Raw genomic sequence first — 15,818 nt, 5'->3', positions numbered from 1 at the left:
CGCCCTTTAAGCTTCCCAATATAATGCCGTCCTTTCTTTATCAGCTTCCCGATATCATACCTCCCTTTCTTTATCAGCCGCCATATAATCTCATTCTTTCTATAAACAGCCCCCAAGTAACACCACCCTCTCTATAACAGCCCCCATTATTATCCCACTCTCTATAACAGCCCCATTATCATCCCTCATTCTCTCTATAACAGCCCCTATATCACCCCACTCTCTCTATAACAGCCCCTATATCACCCCCACTCTCTCTATAACAGCCCCTATATCACCCCCACTCTCTCTATAACAGCCCCTATATCACCCCCACTCTCTCTATAACAGCCCCTATATCACCCCCACTCTCTCTATAACAGCCCCTATATCACCCCCACTCTCTCTATAACAGCCCCTATATCACCCCCACTCTCTCTATAACAGCCCCTATATCACCCCCACTCTCTCTATAACAGCCCCCATATCACCCCCACTCTCTCTATAACAGCCCCCATATCACCCCCACTCTCTCTATAACAGCCCCCATATCACCCCCACTCTCTCTATAACAGCCCCCATATCACCCCACTCTCTCTATAACAGCCCCCATATCACCCCCACTCTCTCTCTCTATAACAGCCCCCATATCACCCCCACTCTCTCTATAACAGCCCCCATATCACCCCCACTCTCTCTATAACAGCCCCCATATCATTCCAGGGTCCCTCCAAACTAGTTGTGATAATGGAATGGTGATCCCCACACTAGGCTAACACAGGCAGTGGGAGCCAGTCATAGAGGCCATAGCTCTACACATTCACTCCTCACTAACCACTGGCCAGTTCCCCCCTGGAGGGATACTATGGCTGGTAGTGGACTGGCCTCCTATTGCTCTCGCCCTTACTAAGTCCTGGCAGTGGGAGCTTCACTGCTGTATCCAGGCAACAGAGAGCCAGACAGTTCCCGCCCCTTTCTTCGTCACGCAGCTCCCCCTCTGGCCGCGCTGCATTGTGGGACACAAACAAACTGATGCGTTTTACTCCTCTTCGCCCCCCGCCACTGGGAAGTGGGAGATTCCGAGCGCCTGGGCCTGTGCGCGCGGCTGCCCGGGGACACGCAGGCAAAGGACGGAGCGCACCAACTGCCGGCGGGAGAGGGGGGTCAGCCGGGGAGTGAGCGAGGAAGGCGCGACCCTCAAGCTCCGGGGAGATTTCTGTTCGGACCCTGGGATCGGCGGCCTGTGCTTCCCTCCCAGCGCTTCTTACCGGGCCGCTAGGCCGTACGCAGACTGCCAGGTCAGTTATACTGTGTGAGGGGCCATGTTTCCCGCCCTCCTCAATCCCAGGGCTCACTGTGCAGATTGGAGGGTTTAAATACCGGCCCCCTCCCCTAATTACTGCCCCCTCCCCTAATTACAGCCCCTCCCCCTCATAACCTGCCCCCTCCCCCAATTGCAGCCCCCTCCCCCAATTACAGCCCCCTCATAACCTGCCCCCTCCCCCAATTACAGCCCCCTGCCCCCTCCTCCAATTACAGCCCCCTCATAACCTGCCCCCTCCCCCAATTGCAGCCTCCCCCAATTACAGCCCCCTCCCCCTCATAACCTGCCCCCTCCCCCAATTACAGCCCCCTCATAACCTGCCCCCTCCCCCTCATAACCTGCCCCCTCCCCCAATTACTGCCCCCTCATAACATGTCCCCTCCCCCAATTACAGCCCCCTCATAACCTGCCCCCTCCCCCTATTACAGCCCCCTCCCCCTCATAACCTGCCCCCCCAATTACAGCCCCCCCCATAACCTGCCCCCTCCCCCAATTACAGCCCACTCCCCCTCATAACCTGCCCCCTCCCCCAATTACAGCCCCCTCCCCCTCATAACCTGCCCCCTCCCCCAATTACAGCCCACTCCCCCTCAACCTGTCCCCTCCCCCAATTACAGCCCCCTCCCCCTCATAACCTGCCCCCTCCCCCAATTACAGCCCCCTCCCCCTCATAACCTGCCCCCTCCCCCAATTACAGCCCCTCCCCCTCATAACCTGCCCCCTCCCCCAATTACAGCCCCCTCATAACCTGCCCCCTCCCCCAATTGCAGCCTCCCCCAATTACAGCCCCCCCCCCTCATAACCTGCCCCCTCCCCCAATTACAGCCCCCTCATAACCTGCCCCCTCCCCCTCATAACCTGCCCCCTCCCCAATTACTGCCCCCTCATAACCTGCCCCCTCCCCCAATTACAGCCCCCTCCCCCTCATAACCTGCCCCCCCAATTACAGCCCCCCCATAACCTGCCCCCTCCCCCAATTACAGCCCACTCCCCCTCATAACCTGCCCCCTCCCCCAATTACAGCCCCCTCCCCCTCATAACCTGCCCCCTCCCCCAATTACAGCCCACTCCCCCTCATAACCTGTCCCCTCCCCCAATTACAGCCCCCTCCCCCTCATAACCTGCCCCCTCCCCCAATTACAGCCCCCTCCCCCTCATAACCTGACCCCTCCCCCAATTACAGCCCCCCCATAACCTGCCCCTCCCCCAATTACAGCCCCCTCCCCATCATAACCTGCCCCTCCCCCAATTACAGCCCCCTCCCCATCATAACCTGCCCCTTCCCCCAATTACTGCCCCCTCCCCCAATTACAGCCCCTCCCCCTCCTAACCTGCCCCCTCCCCCAATTACAGCTCCCTCCCCATCATAACCTGCCCCTCCCCCAATTACAGCCCCCTCCCCATCATAACCTGCCCCCTCCCCCAATTACAGCCCCCTCCCCATCATAACCTGCCCCCTCCCCTAATTACAGCCCCCTCCCCATCATAACCTGCCCCCAATTACAGCCCCCTCCCCATCATAACCTGCCCCCAATTACAGCCCCCTCCCCATCATAACCTGCCCCCTCCCCCAATTACAGCCCCCCCTCTAATTACAGCCCCCTCCCCCTCATAACCAGCCCCCTCATAACCTGCCCCCTCCCCATCATAACCTGCCCCTCCTCTAATTACAGCCCCTCCCCCTCATAACCTGCCCCCTCCCTTAATTAGTCCCCTCCCATCATAACCTGCCCTATCCCATCATAACCTGCCCCTCCCATAATTACAGCCCCCTCCTAACCTGCCCCCCTCCCTTAATTACTGCCCCCCTCCCCCTCATAACCTGCCCCCTCCCATAATTACAGCCCGCTCCCATAATTACAGCCCCCTCCCATAATTACAGCCCCTTCCTCTCATAACCTGCCCCCTCCCATAATTACAGTCCCCTTCCCTCTCATAACCTGCCCCCTCCCATAATTACAGTCCCCTTCCCTCTCATAACCTGCCCCCTCCCATAATTACAGTCCCCTTCCCTCTCATAACATGCCCCTTACATAACTACAGCTTCTCCCTCTCATAGCCTGCCCCCTCCCATAATTACAGCCCCTCTCCCCCTCATAACCTGCCCCCTCCCCTCTCAAAACCATCCCTCTCCCATAATTACAGCCCCCTTCCCTCTCATAACATGCCCCTTACATAATTACAGCTCCTCACCCTCATAACTTGCCCCCTCCCATAATTACAGCCCCTCCCTCTCGTAACCTGCCCCCTCCCATTAATACAGCCCCCACTCATAACCTGCCCCCTCCCCTATCACCAGCTACCCTAACTCACATCCTGTCCCCTCCCTATCCTGAGGTACTACCTCATAACCTGCCCCCTCCGATAACTCACAACCTGTCCCCTCCCTATCCTGAGGTACTACCTCATAACCTGTCCCTCCCCTCATTACCAGCCTCTCCACAATGGTATTTCAAATATGTAGCCTTACCTGACTCTCCCATTCCCCCTACTTGACTTATCTGCTCCCTCACCTACCTCTCAACATGAGCTCTTGTACCCTTCCCTCCCTGTACATAACCTCCCTTCCTGGTACCCAACTCCCTACTTGTATCTCACTCCTCGCTCTTTACCTATCCTTTCCCCTGCCTGGCCATTCTATCTTTACCTGAGTCAGTCATTATGTCCCATGTTAGTTCCTGGCCTTTTATCTGACCTCTCCCTATATGTTCCTCCCCTTAATTATCCATTTTACTTGCCACTTCCCCCTTACTGCCCTACTGACCCCTCACCTGTACGTAACTTTTTCCCCTTTACCACCTCTGTCATTAACCTATCCCGTTATGTAACACCTGGCCTCCTTCTTTTATTTTAACTGCCTTAGTGTATAAGACCCATTCCCTAGTTATTTTAGGCTCCCTCTTACAAAAAATGGACTCCACTTAGGCTTGACGAACTGTTCTGAATCTGTAAAATTATCTGTGCCCTGTTCTTATAACTAAAATATGATATATTCCTTTAAAAAAAGCACATTAAACCCCTCCCAGTGTTATGTGGGACTCCATTGTGCTGGGGAACCTAAAGGAAGCAATTTATTGTGGGTTCTGGTGAATATAAGTGCTTGCAATTCTAAGCATTGGGATGCAACAGCCATGGAGAACCAATTTTGTGTCATGACCTGGTCTTCGCCATTGTCCTGATCTATTATTTTCTATAAACATCCTATATTATATATAATTTTGATACACTTCTAAATATTAACATGTGTGCATATATATTTATACACTGAGAGTTCGGATCTATAAAAGTAAATAATGGCATAGCGGTTTGTCCTGTGTGACTGTTTTCCCTAGAGGTTTGCTGTGGCATTATCTTATAACATGATTCATTTTTTAAAGTAGGGTTAGGCACACACTTAAACACAGACAATCATGTATACAAGCAGCATCGGGAGGTATAGTATTTGCAATGCCAGCATGTTTCCTAAGAACGATGTTTATGATGTCACAAACCATATACGGTAATAGGTCATTTTGAAATCAAGATCTGCAATGTAATGTAGCAGACAGGATAATTAGGTTATTAATCTCCAAATTATAGTGAATTAAATCTGGATTGCAAAACTAAATATTTGGCCTAAAAAAGTGGGACTTTTAAATGGGACCAACTTGGCCTGGGAAAGAAGGGGCCTTGAAATATCCAAACTGTGATTATAGCCAAGTTGTAAATGTATTTCAGCTAGCTAGTTAGTTTTAGTTTTTCTATTCGGGTTTCATTTGCTAAATTTCAAAGTTAAAGGAGCACTATAGTACTGGTGTGGCTGTTCATTTTACCAGCCCTGCTCCAATTGCACTGAAAAAGGTGATTTTACTAACTTTTTCTCACACGTCTCCCAGGGGCTAGTTCCAGCTGTCTGAGTGACTGCCACTCGATGTGTTCCATCTATTTACCAAGATGAAAATTGTCATGAATTCAAAGTTGATTTCAAACTTAAAGGGACCAAAACAACGTGATTTAAATTAAGTTGTTATTGTGACAGGAAATGGAAAAATATATCCGAACTGGAAAACGTTCCCCCAGTCAGCTATACACCTTAAATTGAAATTAGCTTTGAATTTCCTCAAATTTCTTATTTTGGGGAATAACCCTGTATATATTAGCAAGGTATAATTTTATCAAAACCAAATCCTTTTTGACTTAACCAAAAACGTTGAGTATATATTTCTGCATGTGCATTTACACAGGATGTTCCTGTATAATTAAGATGAACGTACATCACACCCATCATTACATGGACACTCCAAGCCTCTAAAGCACTTCGGCTTGCTGAATTGCTTTATGTGTGAAGAGTGTGTCCTCTTTTTCTCATTTTACAGAAAGTGCAGATTTCAGTAGAAACTGACACTGTATATATTACAAAAACACAGAATAGGTGCCCACTATAATAATAGAGTGGAAGGCAGAGGTGAGTCAGCAGGGATTCCCAGACCTTGCATAAAATACAAAACATGACAAAAAGAAATGTGGTAAACTATGCGGTTTACCACATTTCTGTTTGTCACTTTATAAATTAACCTGGTTACACCCACCCTTGCTGTCAATTTTACAAAGTCCTGTTACTTCCTGGTTGCTTCTCTCAGTGTAGCTAAACTCAAGAGGCAGCAATTGTCCAGAGCATCTGCCTTGTAAATACTTCTCATTGAGCTGCATATATCCAATTTAAAAAAAAATGCATAATTGAATGCATGTTATCATTGGGGGTATATCTGCTAAACAGTGGTTTTATATTTTGAACAGTGGCATGCCTCCTTAAAACTGTAAGATAAATGCCCTACAAAATAGTATTCTATAGATTGACTTTTATTGTAATGGGTGAAAAAAAATGACACCGCATTTGATTCAAATAGGGTATGATGGACGCATGGTGCTTTGTGTGTCCACTTTTTGCCTAAAGTGTAGCATTCAGGAACACATCAGAGAGGATGCTGGGTGAATTCCTAGCACTGTACAGATTACCTTATTTGTAGATTTAGTTGTGTTATCTCTCCTGTTAATCACAACAGAATCCTTTTAATATGACATTTTTTTCATCATGCCTCAGGTAAGCTACTCTCCATAATAACAAAACATGTGGTGTTTATCCACTAAACAGGGGACTTAACGCAGTACTGTAACCTTCCCCCTCATCCAAAATGAGTATTTCAGAAAGATTAAATGCTTATGGAATATTCACATTGACTGTGCTGGAATTTCACTGATATTCCAACCCAATCAAAAGATGTACTTTAGGGACTACTTTGACTTAGTATTGTTCCTATGCTTGACAAAGCTTTATAAATGACTGAGCTGCCTTTTGCCACGCCTGTGGTAGTTGAGGAGGAAACGGCTGTCTATTGAGGGATTCTCTTTAGACCTTAGTGTTGTACTCTCGCACATGCAGACCAGAAAAGAAATAGATGTCGATAAGTAAAACTCACCTTCCCCTGCATTTGCCCAAAGCTTGGCCATAAAGACAACACCCCAGGCGGTGACAATCGCTTGAAGTGATTTGAAAAACAAATTGCAAAATTTAGGCCAAGAGTGATGATTTGGAAAACTTTTTAACTCCTTACATAGTCTGAAACTCCTCTCCTTACATAGGCTGAGACTATGTAAGGAGAAAAGGCTGGGAAGCAGCTCAAGTTCAAGACTATATTCCATATCCCATTTCTGTGTGCTTAGATACATTGATCTGGCTTTCAAATTTACCTCCTTAATTCAGACATCATATTGGTAGAGAACAGTGAGAAACAATCCTAATAATCTCTCAGGAGAACAACTGCTGTGAGGAGAGGATTACAGGTTCGTTTTTTATAAGGGGGTTAATGTATTTGTGAGGGGGTTAGGATGTTTTATTTGAAAAAGGAGGAGTAACTGAATTTAAAATCAGCAAGTAACACTTGGGCGTAAAAATAAATATATTTTTAAAGTTACTGTTGCTTTAAGTGTGAGCTCAATTTTCTAAAATATGATATGAGAATCGGTATTAGAGTTCATTATTGGCTATTAGCGGGATGCAGCTATTTATTGTTATTTATTGTTTGATCTGTGATTCGATCCTGAAAATATGTATCAGCTAAAGGGACACTGTAGGCACGCAGACCACTTCAGTTCATTGAAGTGTTTTGGGTGCCAACTTCCATCACCCTTAGCCCTGCAAGTGTAATGATTGCAGTTTTTATAAACTGCAATAATTACCTTGTAGGGTTAAAGCAGCACTATAGGGTCGGAACACAAACATGTATTCCTGACCCTATAGGGTTAAAACCACCATCTAGCCACCCTGGTCCCCTCATGCCTCCCTAAATATAGTAATCTTACTTGTTCCCAAGTTTGTAGCTCCTGGCTTTGTCACTGTTTCCTTTAGACCTGCCTGCTGACATCATCAGAAGTGGTGGCCTGATCCAATCACAGTGCTTCTCCATAGGATTGGCTGAGACTGACAAGGAGGCAGATCAGGGGCAGAGCCAGCATTATTCAAACACAGCCCTGGCCAATCAGCATCTCCTCATAGAGATGAATTGAATCAATAAATCTCTATGAGGAAAGTTCAGTGTCTGCATGCAGAGGGAGGAGATACTGAATGTTTGGATGCATTTTAGGCAGCCATGACCCAGGAAGGATCTCTAACAGCCATCTGAGGAGTGGCCAGTGAAGTTATCACTAGGCTGTAATGTAAACACTGCATTTTCTCTGAAAAGACAGTGTTTACAGCAAAAAGCCTGCAGGGAATGATTCTACTCACCAGAACAAATTCAATAAGCTGTAGTTTTTCTGGTGACTAAAGTGTCCCTTTAAATCCTCCTCTAGTGGCTGTCTACCAGACAGCCACTAGAGGGACCTCCGGCTTCCTGGACGACTTTTGGTCGTCTAAACGACGCTGGACATCCTCACACTATGCATGAGAACCTCCAGCGTCGCCGGAATCCCCATAGGAAAGCATTGAACAATGCTTTCCTATGGGGAGGTCTAATGCGCGCGGGGCTGTTGCCACGCATGCGCATTAGGTCAACCCCATCAGCGGGAGAGGAGCCTGGATGGAGCCTGTCCCAGCGCCGAAGTACATCAGTGCTGGATTCAGGTAAGTGTCTGAAGGGGTTTTAACCCTTTCAGCGATGTGGGATGGGGGGCGGGAGGGAGGGGGGCACTCCAAATTCTCAAACCCGTTTTCCTGGCACTGGAGAATACCTTTAAATGAAGAGTAGCTATTAGGAAATAAAACAACTATGTCAACATATTTCATTAGGTAGGATATGTTTACATTTTAACTAGATTCACGTATTTAAAGCAGCACTGTCACACTCACACACACACACACACACTCTCTCATACCTGAAATGCAGAGTATAGTATTATTATTATTATGATTACAATTATACAAAGGGAGTTATTTAACAACAAATGATTTCCAGACATATAATATATGTATACATATATATGTATACATTGAGCTAAAATTGAGTCTAATGGGTTCCCTTTCTTATAAAACAGAGAGTGGTTACTTACCTTTTTTTTTTTTTTGAATAATCAATTTTATTGACAGATATGTAAATCGCGTTTCGGGCACGCAGGCCCCAATTAGCATATGAACATGAATTTACATTGAATGAGCAATTGACATCTACATTGAGTAACTAAACAAAACGAGGGACTGTACCCTCCATATGTTCGCTAATGTCCATTGGTAGCTTATAAGTACTTTGTAGTTTCAATGAAGTAGTTGTAGTGTGTGGTAGTGGAGGGTTTGTGTATTTGGGTTAGGTCCGCAGGAAGCGGGACTATGCGGGTGTTTCGGAGTCTGTAGAGTGCCTGAGGTCGTATGTGTATTTGTGGTATTTTCGTATGGGTTGTATCAGCAGGGGTGGGGATGTGGGGAAATATGATGATGGTTACTTACCTTTAATCAGCTACCGTAGCTCTTTTATTCATCTTAGAGATTAGCACTACGGATCTCCCATCCAGTGCAAGGCTTCTAATAGCTTATCATTGGGAGATCAGGACACATGAGGCAATTGCTGCTCTGCTCAAAGAGTGCTTCTCATAGAAAAGCATTAAATCCAATGAGAAGCATTGACTTCTGCTTTGTGCTGGGCAGGAAGCTATCAGGTGAATCCCTCTCCTGCCTGTCTGATTTCTACAACTTAGCACCTTTATAAAAGTGACAATTTATCTTGTAATAACTAATTGTATAAAGCAAAAAAGCAACATGGATAGCTCTAGGGGTTTGGATTGTTATGTATTTATTTGTCATCTGAAATATAAACATTTTGTTGCGCTGTTTGAAAAGAGGCAAAATTTTATGTTTCTCTTATAGACGTGATAAAGTAGAGTGTTAAAAAAGTGCTAGTGCATTTATATTTACCCTTAGTAAAATGGTGTATCACGGGTATATAACGAATTCATAAAGGAAGTAAACATAAACCAAAAATATATAGTGTAGAACAAGCATGTCAAACTCAAAGGCTAACACGGGCCGAATAAACAAGGTTTAAGTTTATGTAGGCACGCAAAAAACATAATTTTTTCACTTAGAAAAGTACAGTATAAAAAGTGCCTAACTGACACTGGACATCCTCATGCTCGTAGGGTTTCAAAGTAAACAAAAGAGCAAATTTATTTTAAGGAGACACACATTTGCATATACCCAATGTTTTAGTCCAACTACCTTGACATATTAAGAAACGTTTGGTAATGGGACTGATATGGTGAATGTATGCTGTTGCACAGCTGTAAAAAACCAAATGATGTTAGCTTGTTGATTTTCAAGTGAGTGTGTTCTTCACTTTGGCTGAGATTATCAAACTTTATTCAGGCTATTGTACATGTGTGGCAAAAAGCTGCGCGGCCAATCAGCATCTCCATGGGGACTGTTCAGCACCTTAAAGGGAAACTCCAGTGCCAGAAAAACGATCCGTTTTTCTGGCACTGGAGGGTCCCTCTCCCTCCCACCCCCCAATGCCCGGTTACTGAAGGGGTGAAAACCCCTTCAGTCACTTACCTGAGGCAGTGGCGATGTCCCTCGCCGCTGTCTCCGCCTCCGCGACGCTCCTCCTGGTGATTACGTCGGCCGGTGGGCGAGACTAATCTCGCTCACCGGCCGAGGAGACCTAATGCGCATGCGCGGAAATGCCGCGCATGCGCATTACGTCTCCCCATAGGAAAGCATTGAAAAATCATTTCAATGCTTTCCTATGGGGAATAGAGCGACGCTGGAGGTCCTCACACAGCGTGAGGACGTCCAGCGACGCTCTAGCACAGGAAACCTGTGCTAGAAACTAGGAAGTGACCTCTAGTGGCTGTCTAGTAGACAGCCACTAGAGGTGGAGTTAACCCTGCAATGTAATTATTGCAGTTTATGAAAAACTGCAATAATTACACTTGCAGGGTTAAGGGTAGTGGGAGTTGGCACCCAGACCACTCCAATGGGCAGAAGTGGTCTGGGTGCCTACAGTGTCCCTTTAATGCAGACCCAATCTAAAACACTCCCCCCATTCTAATACACTTCCCCCAAATCCAATACACTGCCCCCATTTTAATACACTGTCCCCAAATCCAACACACTTCCCCCAAATCCAACACACTTCCCCCAAATCCAACACACTGTCCCCAAATCCAACACACTGCCCCCAAATCCAATACACTGCCCCCATTCCTCCACTCTAATACACTGCACCTTCCACCCAATCTAATACACTGCACCTAAATCTAATACACTCCCCCCATTCTAATACATTGCCCCCAAATCTGATACACTTCCCCCAAATCCAATACACTGCCCCCATTCCTCCACTCTAATACACTGCACCTTAATCTAATACACTGCCCCTCTTCCCTCCACTCTAATTGAATACACTGCCCCCACTCTAATTTAATACACTGCTTCTCCTCTCAATTAAACACACTGTCCCCCCTCCCACCATTCTAATACACTGCCCCACTCCCTCCACCAATTTAATACACTGGTCCCCTCCATCCCCCACATTAATACACTGCCCACTCCCTCCTGCAATTTAATATACTGGCCCCTCTCTCCCTCAATTTAATACACTGCCCCCCTTCCCCAATTTAGCACACTACACAGGAAGGTCCCCCAAGCCCCTCTTTTTCTACCTTAAGATGAGCCGCCCTCCTCCAGTTGGAGCTCTGCTCTTCTCTGCTCAAGCAGGCCAGAGGCTCCTCTGGCACTGTGATCAGGAGGAAAGGAGGAGTGGCTGACCTATTCTGCAGTCAGACAGCCACTCTGTGCTCTTGTGGCTGTGGGAGGGAAGACAAGAAAAAGACAAGAAATATGTTTTGTGTCTTGTGGCTGGTCGCAACCACAGTAGAAAGCAGCCCCAGGGCAGGCGGGCCGCAAAGATATTCATTGTGGGCTGTAAGTTTGACATGCTTGGTGTAGATGGTTATGCTGATGGAATTTGAGATAATAAATGATAAAATCCACTCACATGGACCAGAGCCTGCAACTACTGGCTCTGTTATTAATATTTTATTATTTATATAGCACCAGCAAATTCTGTAGTGCTGTGCAATGTTATCAACGCCTTTATAGTAGCATACCACCGTCCATCAAGTGGGTCACCAAATGTGGATATGTAGGAAAAGGGAATTGGTTCTTCTATATTTTTGTTATATATATTGTTATAAAGAATATATAGGAACCAATTCCCTGTATGTATAGAATGAATAACCACCTTTGTATACTTTTTTTTTTTTTTTTTTTTAAATGCCCTCTCCTGCATGCCCTTTCCTGCCCATAAAAAACATGAAGCCCTCTGGATGTGGACACACCCTGCCCAACGTCCGTTCATCGGTGAAGATATGCAAGATGAGGTGGATCGGGCGGAGGTGTGTGGAAAGTGGACTCACTCAAAAAGGTGAAGTGATGTGTCGAGAAGGGCGCAACGTCACTTCTGGGTATAAGCCAGGCTGAGAGTGGGAGTAAACATGAACTGGGGGGCTCGTCCAAGGGCGGCTTCCTACTGGGGGATATTATGAAAGAAGGGGTGGATACCCCTAATCAAACACAAGTGCCTAAAACAGAGGAATGGGCCAGTCTACATGACGATTGGCAACAACACTATCATGTGACCGGAGACTTTATTTGATGTGACTGGAGACTTCATTTGATGGCAGCATTTAAAAACTGACACCTTCTGGAGCTACACACACAGCCAACTGAGGAAACTCAACCGAGTGAAACGCGTATTGGCATTGGATTGGAAGGACTTAGTGTTTTATACTTTTTAATTATATTTGTTTTATGAATTTATTTTAACCATACTTTGGAAATAAATTTGTACTATCTGCTTAGCACAGTTTTGGTCCAATGTGATTTTCAGCTCCAAACAGGATCCATTTGAGGTCTTGCCAACCCTGAATTAGGCAACAGGTACTCAATTCCAGAGCCAGGATTTGTGGGCTCTAAGCAAGGTGAGCTTACATTTTTTAAGTTAGTTCATATATAGAAGTATGAAATATACTGTACCATTGGAGTTCTTTTTCTACATATCCACATTTGGAAACCCACTCGATGGACGGTGGTATGCTACCATAAAGGCGTTGATTACAGAGCCAGTAGTTACAGGCTCTGGTCCATGTGAGTGGATCTTATCATTTATTATCTCAAATTCCATGTGCATTACCATCTACACTTTATATTCTTGGTTTTTGTTTCCTTCCTTTATGTATTCAATTTAAATGTTTATAGCAAGTTCCTTTACTTCCACTGCACTTGCGTATGACATACTGAATGCAAAACTATAAGATAAGATAGCCATCCAACTTGGATCTGTTGTACACACTGAGATTTAGGCAAACATAAAAGAACAGCACTTAGGAATCTGACAGTTTTCCCACGATCACTGCTACACTTTGGGTATGTTGCCCCAAAATATTTTACTTCAAAAAGTAAAATTAGTGTGTTGTAATTAAGCGCTTAAAATTCTAAAAGTGAAATAGCAGCTCAAAACACTTAAATGTGGGAATACCCCTATGCCCACACACAGAAAAATTACAAATGTGACAAACAGTGATACAGTGAAGCACTAAAAAGAGTGCTAGTGCATTTATATTTACTATTAGTAAAATGGTGTATGACCGATATAATTTCCGTGTTATATATATTCTAATTTATGATGCATGATCGGTAATCTCTGCCCATCACTTGTATTAGAATCTTTTTGTAACCCAGTTTCCCTGTGAATGAATTTAGAAGCTCATCGTACATCCAGTTTACTACCCATTGTTTCTACTAGATCAGTTAATTTTCTTGTGTTTGTTTTTATTATTAGATTTTAAAACAAAACATGTGCAATCAGGTACAGGTATCAAAGTTTGCCAAGATGATCATTAGATTAGATCAGTTACCAATATTACATAAGGCCTATGTAGCTACTGGCAGCGCAATCACGCCACTCCTCACCCAACCATTTAATTCCGTGCTGCCAGTCTGCATGACAGGGTTTGCTTTGAGACATCATCTGACAGGCAAAGTCTTTCTGTTACTGCGACAAGTAGCAGAAGGAATTCAAATGATACAGAAAAGAGCTGAACAAAGATGTTAAAAAAAAAAAAAATAGAAAGAACCCACAAATGGTATTTGTCAACACGGTTTATATCATAGATTTTAAGATGTAATCTCGATGTAGACCCAGCTCCACTGATAATGTATTTATTGTTTGAATGATTGTAAAAATGTAAATGTCATCTATAAAATGTAGTGTAATTAGGTGATTGGATGGTGACATACAGTAGATGTGCACTCTGGCAATAAACAAGATCATCATGTGCAGATTGTTGGCATTAATATGAGTTTTTTTACATTCATAAACCATCAACTGTATAATAATTACAACCTTTTTTTTACATAGCAACTGGACAAGTTAACATTATCTTAAAGTGTTTGTATTATATACACTCCATTGCAGATTGTTTCAATTTGACAACTTTTAGTCCAGCTACAAAAAACTAGTTACGGTGCACTCAGACTTGTAAAAATTCATAACTAAGAAGGCTACTATACAACGCCCATCTAAGAGAATAAATATGGGGATTTAGTTCCACCATATGGTCATATGATGTTAAGCCCACCACTGGTTCAAAGTACCCCAATGTCAGTGGGTCCTACACTAATTACAAAATGTGGGAGACAAATTAAATAGTACTGGTGCTAAACACAAGCTACAGTGTATTGAATTAATTTCTTTGTAAGAGCAAAGTGAGTATACAATAAAGAGTGATAAAAGCAATTCAAAACAGTGTAACAACTAAACAATTAAAGTGTTGGTGCTTGAATGAGTATACTCACATTTGCAGATAATATCTGTGCTGCATGAAGAAAAAATTAAAAGTGACATGACTATAAAACTCCTCCTATTTATACACGCACCTGTGGCCACCTCTACAGAGGTCTCAGAAGCTGGGGGGCCTGGGCGGGGTGCTTAACCTCAAAGGAATCTGGTCTGGATTCCAAATATACTTGCACAGAGAACTTCTAGTCCAGCATCCTATAGACTCCAGAAGACACTAGGTATCAGCCTTGTTCTCTAAAGCTATCATGATACTTACACCATCGACACTGCCGATACGGCTTCGTTGCAGTTTGAATGCACAGCCCGCTTACACATAACAATTCAGACACTGCCCGTTCGATTGGCGCGTCCGCAAGTGGCACGTTCTTGGGATGTCAGTTCCAGTTAAGAATTGCTTGTGTCTCCCAGGCAACCTTGTTTCCTTTTTCGGGTGGAATGGGTGATGTGGATTAATCAGAGCCGAGGTAACTGTATTTAATCCTGTTTTGTCCCTAGTTCAGTGCCCTATCGTGGTTTCTGCCTTATTACCCCATTAGTTCTTGTGTATTCCTGGATTTTTACCTAGTTTATGGGAATTTTGAATACCTCTGTTAACTTACCAGGCTTGTTATATTGATTGCTGTTTATCTGTATTCCTGACTTATTTGTCTTATTTATTGACTTTGTCTCTCTCACTGTTTATTATTATTATAGCCATTTGTATATCGCCAACAGATTCCATAGCGCTTTACAGTTTATTACGTTAAGTCCAGACCTAGTGATTCGTCTATCTATTTCTTCTGCTGGTGTTCCCATTTCCTGCGTATTTGGTTATACTGTTCGTGACAAAAGTTGCCCTGCCAAAAAAGCTGCCATCCATTATTGTATGTGGGGGTAATTTTCCATGTCTTTAGCAAGTGAAATACGTTTTTGTGTGGAATCAGGTTTGAAAGTTTGCATAAGTGCAATGCTTACTGGCACAAGGTCTTTGCCTTGCTTGAATTTTGAAGCATTTGATTGCACCTTATTATATAACAAATTCTGATAAAAGTCAAAGTTCTCACCCTGCTAAAAAAATAAAGCAGTTTCTATGGCAACCATACATTCCAAAGCTGTAACACGATCTCTGCTATGTTTCACCTGTATCACGGGTGACTAAAAAGTGAAGCCCCAGCCATTGAAATACATTTCACATGAGTCTTGCTAAT

At 44.5% G+C, this 15,818-nt stretch overlaps 1 protein-coding gene across 2 annotated transcripts in view; it reads left to right on the top strand.

The window, feature by feature from the left end:
* Positions 1-1,000: 1,000 nt before the first annotated feature.
* ZBTB44 (zinc finger and BTB domain containing 44) overlaps positions 1,001-15,818 on the top strand; it is a 58,828-nt gene continuing 44,010 nt past the window's right edge. For both annotated transcript variants that reach the window (XM_063436343.1, XM_063436344.1), the window contains exon 1: positions 1,001-1,277. The gene's annotated coding sequence lies outside the window, so the exon portion shown is untranslated. The remainder of the gene's footprint in view (positions 1,278-15,818) is intronic.

This window comes from Pelobates fuscus, chromosome 11, assembly GCF_036172605.1.
Source record: "Pelobates fuscus isolate aPelFus1 chromosome 11, aPelFus1.pri, whole genome shotgun sequence".
NCBI classification, from domain to species: domain Eukaryota; kingdom Metazoa; phylum Chordata; class Amphibia; order Anura; family Pelobatidae; genus Pelobates; species Pelobates fuscus.
This window is presented reverse-complemented; position numbering and strand designations above follow the sequence as displayed.